We start from the raw sequence: 6,416 nt of genomic DNA on the forward strand, positions 1-6,416 counted from the left end.
ATGCTTTCCCCTGCTGTGGCAAAATAAAGATCTAATTAAGCCACAGAATGTGCCACAGAGAACTCTGTTGAAGCCATAACATGATTAACAAACAAGGGACTCAAACAAGTGCAGTTATCACATGCAGACTCAAGCTGACATGATGAAGGTTGAGGGGGGTTAACATTGGGATTTATGTAAACCTAATATCAATCACATGCTACAGATATTAGAATATTGCCAAAGCATGGCATCTCAAGCCTCTGCATGAGTGGGAGTTACTCTATAGTGTGTGTGTGTGTGAGTGTGTGTGTGTGTGTGTGTGTGTGTGTGTGTGTGTGTGTGTAGTGGGACAAGGTGTGTCTGCCTTCCATCTTACTACGTGGTGTCCTTGGCTCCTTGAACCCCACCACAGTGACATCTGCCACAAAGGCCCTTGCCAGGACTAGTGCCATCTGTTTTTCAGCCCCTAGAACCTGAGCCAAATAAGCCAGTTTTCTTTATAAATTATCCAGCCTTGAGTATTTTATTATGGAAACAAAGAACAGACAACACATTCCCCAGTCAAAAACAAGGACTTAGAATACTAGAAGAAAGGAGTCTTGTTTTTACTTTTCAAGAGTCCCAAATCCTAAGCAGAAAATCTTCTCCCCAGGCTAGTGCAAAATAATATCAACAAGGAGTGAGGGGTATATCTTGGTGGAAGTCCAGCATGCAGTCATTGAAAGGCATAGTTAAGAAAATAACACGTGCTTAGACAACACTATGTAACTATAGTGGTCCTAAAACTCACTATACAGACCAAAGTGGTCACAAACTTACAGAGATCCGATTGCCTCTGCTTCTCATGTGCTGAAATTAAAGGCAAGCACCACTATGCCTGACACAATGGGGTACTTTTGTGTGCTGAGTATGATTATCACTATAATAATGGCTAATAGGGCAGACTTTAAATTTAAAGCAACTATCCCATTCTCCTCACTTATTTACATACGGGCATACATACATGTATGCATCTATATATTCATGCATGCATACATTCATGCATACATACACACATGCATGCAAGTACATATACATATATACATACATACATATATACATGCATCTGTGTATGCATGCATGCATACATACATACATAAGACCCAGCCTGACCTGGACCCAACCTGAAAGAAAGATATGATCAGTCATATCTTTCTTATAGCTTAGCTGTAAATAACAAGAATGAATGTAAATTGATGAAAAATCTAGAAACCACATACTGAAGGCACTTAGGCTGCTGGGAATGAAGAAACAATAGAATCTCAGTAAGACTTGGGGCAGAGTAAGGAAGAATTCAGTGACCCAGAGAAACATTAATAAGATTATCTTGAATATGAAGGTTCCCTCAAATATATTCCTTATTAACATATTATTCATAAGGCAAATCTAGCCCAAAGAATTGCTTGTACCCAGGCACAGTCTTTATGAATATATTATATAAAATGCAATTATATGAATATATTTTCTAGAATATGGTCTGAATGAATTAATTATATCTAATGAATCTATCTTCTGAAAGCTGCAGTCTCACAGGAATATTCCTTTGAATTTGTGTATAATTCCCACTCCATTTCTCTCCCCCAAGGCATGTTCTCTTAGCCTCCCTTGTTCTCTCCTGCTGAGCTGCTGGCTTTGGTAAGAAGGCACCAGGGCAAAGATGGACTGAACATCCTTGAAGCTAATTCTTCTAAGACAGAGGGAAACTCAGCACACAAAAGTACCCTATTGTGCCAGGCATAACAGTACATGCCTTTAATTTCAGTACATGAGAGGCAGAGGCAATCAGATCTCTGTGAGTTCCTGACCACCTTGGTCTGCATAGTGAGTTTCAGGACAGCTAGAGTTACACAGTGAAGCCCTGTCTCAGGGGAGATGAAAAAGTACTCCCTTTTATATTACTTTGGTTTTGTAGAAAACATAGTTAACAACTGAAAATGTGGCAAATCCAATTTTCTATGTATTGAGTTATATGGAAAAGATAGAAAGGTGTGAGATTTTAGATGGCCACCAGACCAATGTGAACCCACTGTGACAATTAACTAATAAGAAAACTAACTCACATTCTGGCTGTATTGATAATGACTTTTACTTTAACCATGGTTGGGGAGTTGTAGGTGGTCAATGGACCTAAACAAGGCTAGAGTTAAGTACAAAGGGCCAGTTGTTGGGCAGCCTGAGCTGGACCTGGAAAAAAAGATAGCGAGTGTGAAGATGGCTGAAGTGTATAAAGAAAGGCTCTGAGGTGTCAGTTGGAAGGCTGCTGCAGGGACTTCATGAAGCAAGGATGCCCAAACTTCCCAAACCACCCATCAGGCTTTCCTACCTCTGCATGAGCCAAACTTCCCCAGATGGAGATGTAATCAAAAGGAAGAAAAAAATCAGAGCTTTCTAGATAGTTCTACCTGCTATATAGAGTTCCTGAAGTGCACAAACCCTTCTCTGTCCAGCCAAGGCTCCCATAGTGTTAGGTGCCCACATGGTTACTAGGGTGCCAGAATCCTGCACGTGTGTTCCCAGACCACTGTCAGAGCCAGCAGAGTCCCAAGCCAGTGGCTCACAGAAGACTTGGATCTCCTTTGGATGTTGGGGTTCTAGTCTAAGAATCTAGGTCAAGAAATTTTTTTTGGTCTATAGCACAATGCATCCCAGACTTCTGTGTGAAAATGTTTCCCACAAATGTGAGGTCCTTATGGGGCCCAGGCCCTAATTCCAATTTCCTTCTCTGACTTTGTTTTACCTCCATGTTAGTCCAGCATGGGAAAATGGAAGCTTGCTGCCAGAACACTGGAGAGTCGCCTTGTCCAGGACCACCCTATATGTGACCTAATTTCCCATCTTGCCCTGGGCCACCAACAAAATGCAGGCTATTGCCAAGTCTTCTGTCCTTCCACTTCAGTCACTCTGTCCAGCTCATTCTGGGTGTAGACAGGGCACATGATGCTTTATGTTGTCTATCAAGCGGGCAGATGGGTTTATTCCTCTCACCCATTTTGTTGTATTTCTGCTTCATATTGCTCTGCACTAAAACCTGGCAGCAATTACATAATGATATCCCTGCTAATGTAATTTTCCATATCATGCTGTATAACCAACCCAAGCTCTTCTAATGTGCAAAGCTCCAAAGCTCCATTGTCCTGCCCAGATACATCTTTTCCCTCTGCAGAGTGAGGAATCTGGCAAGCTTCTTTGTTCTGTGTTCTACATGCAAACCCCCTGCCATTTGTCACAATGGCTTTTTGAGTGCAGTGTTGTCCATTGTAGAAGGCAGCTTTCCTCATGAGAAGATGAGTTCTTCTCAGGGCCCTCTTGGGTTATTAGCACTAAGGTGCTTAACAGTGCCTATTCTTCACAGCAGGAATAGAGCCTGCACTGGGAACACTGTGACAGCAACACCTCAAAGTTCACGGGCAGAGTTCACAGAAAAGCATCTCAGACATCACATCCAGTATATTCTGATGTGGGCTCACTCCAGTATTTCCCCAGCAGGGGCTGCAAGTGAAGGGTGCACACACTTCAACAGGGACATAACATGTTCCTCAAAAGTCCATTCACGAAAGAATCTAGTGTTGACATTATTTAGCACCACAGTAATCTCAATGTTTATCCAGTTTCATTACAGGTAATTATATAAGTTCCTACATCATGGAAGTTTTCATAACTGCACTAAAAAAAATACAATAAAATGAAACTCAGAATCTCAAACACAAGGAATTTGGCATAGACAACTAACATTTTAGCATCAACCAAAATGTCAGGCTCACCCCCATGATGTTCAGATGGAGTTTGGCCAAGACAGTTGATCTACTCCAGTTCAGTAATTTTCCATTCCTAGCTCCTCCCCTAGCTTCTCCCCTAGACCCTTGGTCCACCAAAGCAGGATGTTTTTGCTGGGAGTACCTCAGGAGATGCCACCCACACCCTCCCAATGTCCATCTGAGGGGAACCAGACACTTTCTCTCTGGCCTCCTTTACTTGTACAGCCATCATGAGTGAACAAAGACTTGCTTTCAGTCTGGCCCACAGCTCAAAATGATGCTGTGGGTCAGACCAAGCACCTTCCATGTGACCATCCACCCCTGTTTACCCATAACTCAGAGCTATCTTAGGACTTTGTGGAACAAAACTGGCATAGACTTAGGCAGCAGGGAAGTTGAACATGCCACTCCTAAGAGAGAAAGAAACCACTATGCTTTAAATTCAGAAACTGTTAATCCTTGTCATTTTTTTCTCTGACCAATGGATTGTTTAGAACTGTGTAATTAGGTATAGGGGGCCTGGAGAGATGGCTCAGTTATTAAAAATGCTTACTGCTTTTGCAGAGCACTCAGTACCTGATACATCAGGAAGCTCTCAACTACCTATAATTTCAGTTCTAAAGAATCTTATGCCCTTTGGCCTTTGAGGGCACTTGTATGCACACAGTGCACATAAACTCATGCGGGTACACATACCTATAACTTTTTTAATCTTGACATTTGAATATTTAACATTTAGAAAAATGTTACTGGGTTGGGGATGTGGCTCAGTGGAGAAGCACTTGCTCATCACTCATGAGGCCCTGGGTTCAATCCCTAGCATGGCAAAAATAAAAATAAAATAAAATTGTGTTACTTAATTTCTAAATATGTGATTTTCCAGATATTTTGTTTTTGCTTTCATTCATGCTTAAGTTATCATACAAAACATATATCATTTTTCTGTACCCATGCTTACCCTATTACTCTCTCTTTTCTGTCTTTTTCTCTCCTTTTGGTCCCTTCCTCTCTTGTTTTCTGGTCATGTATATGATCTTATATGTGTGTGTATGTGTGTGTATAAGTCATACATACATTTGAAATATGGATCCTACCTATTATGAGTAAAATGTGCTTTATAAGAAAATGTACTTAACAGGATTCACAATCTTTTGAAATTCATTGAAATTTTGTTTTGTGGTCCAGCACAAAAATCTATCCTGGTGAGTGTTCCATTTATATGGGGAAAAGACTGTTTGTTCTTGGCCAAGAGTTCTATAAATGTCATCTAGGTCGAGATGGTTGCTACTGCTGCCATAATCTTCCAAAGCTTTTGTCTACCACGCTCTGTTCTGTCAGTAACTAAGAACAGAATAGAAACACTCCTGCAATGCCCATTGGTTTGTTCGCTTCTCCTTTTATGCTGTTTTTTGCCTTCCTGCATTTTGAAGCTCTGTTATGAAATACACACATATTTACAAATATTACAGCTTCCGATGGATCACACGCAGACTTTTCTTTGTTTCCTCCATTATAAAAGGTCCCTCTTCATCTCCGGCAGTGTTCTTTATTTTGAAGTTTGGGCTAAATAATTCATAAGCTTCTTTATGACTCTTAAAAAAATGGAAAAAAGCATGTTTGTCCCTGAAGCTACCTGACTCATTTATACTCAAAGGAATCTGCTTTTTCATTCCCTCTCATGGTATGACAGATCTCAAGACTTAAAATATCAGTAATGCAAAGGCCAATGCTCTGTCAGAACACATCCTCCCAGATGTGATTCCAATGTGGCTGTCAGGGAAAGCATCTGTTTCTGCTGAGCTGCCCCGATGAACTGACAGTTTATCAGCTCTCAGAACCTGCATGACTGCTTCTGAATGTATCACATTGATGAGGCAGGTGTTAATGATATTTTTTGTAAACCTCAAAAACATGGTGACCTTCTTGGTAACACACTCCTACCTCCAGCTTGTCCATCGTATTCTCTGCATGGAGATGGATTGGGGTCCTGAGTTTCTGGAGCCTGTAGAATCAAATGATCAGTATATCAAGATCCACTCTGATGCTTGAATTTACAGAATAGGTAAAAATGTCAAAGGTACCTCTGTCAAAAAGTAACTTGAAAATCTATTGAGGCTTAAATGGGAGGATGTAGTACATCATAGCAGAAACTTGATGGAGAAGACACCCACAGCCAGAAAGCAGAGAGAGATGAAATAAATGCTGGTACTCAAATGGGATTTTTTTTTTCTTTTTCTTCAGTCTGAGACCCAGCCCATGGGATGATGTGGCCCACGTTCAAGATGGGTTTTCCTTCTTCAAGTAACTATTTCTAGAAACACCCTCCTAGATACACTCACAGGTGTGTTTCCATAGTGATTCTAAATCCTATAAAGCTGACAATCAAGATTAACCATCAATGCTCCCCTGTAGGTTTTAAGTTAGAAGATGGGAAGAGTGGTGTTCCCTAGCACTACTATGGACCACCTCATTTTACAGTTACACACATTCAGCATAAAGGTAGAACCTACTGGATGTTTGATAAATACTTTTAGATGACTTGATGAATAATTTTAAGGCCTTGCTGTCAAAATGTGTTCTCAGAGAGAAAGGGAGGAGAGGGGGGAGAGGATATACTGGGTATTGAACACTCCATTTTTA

Source organism: Mastomys coucha, unplaced genomic scaffold (genome assembly GCF_008632895.1).
Source record: "Mastomys coucha isolate ucsf_1 unplaced genomic scaffold, UCSF_Mcou_1 pScaffold21, whole genome shotgun sequence".
Taxonomy (NCBI): Eukaryota; Metazoa; Chordata; class Mammalia; order Rodentia; family Muridae; genus Mastomys; species Mastomys coucha.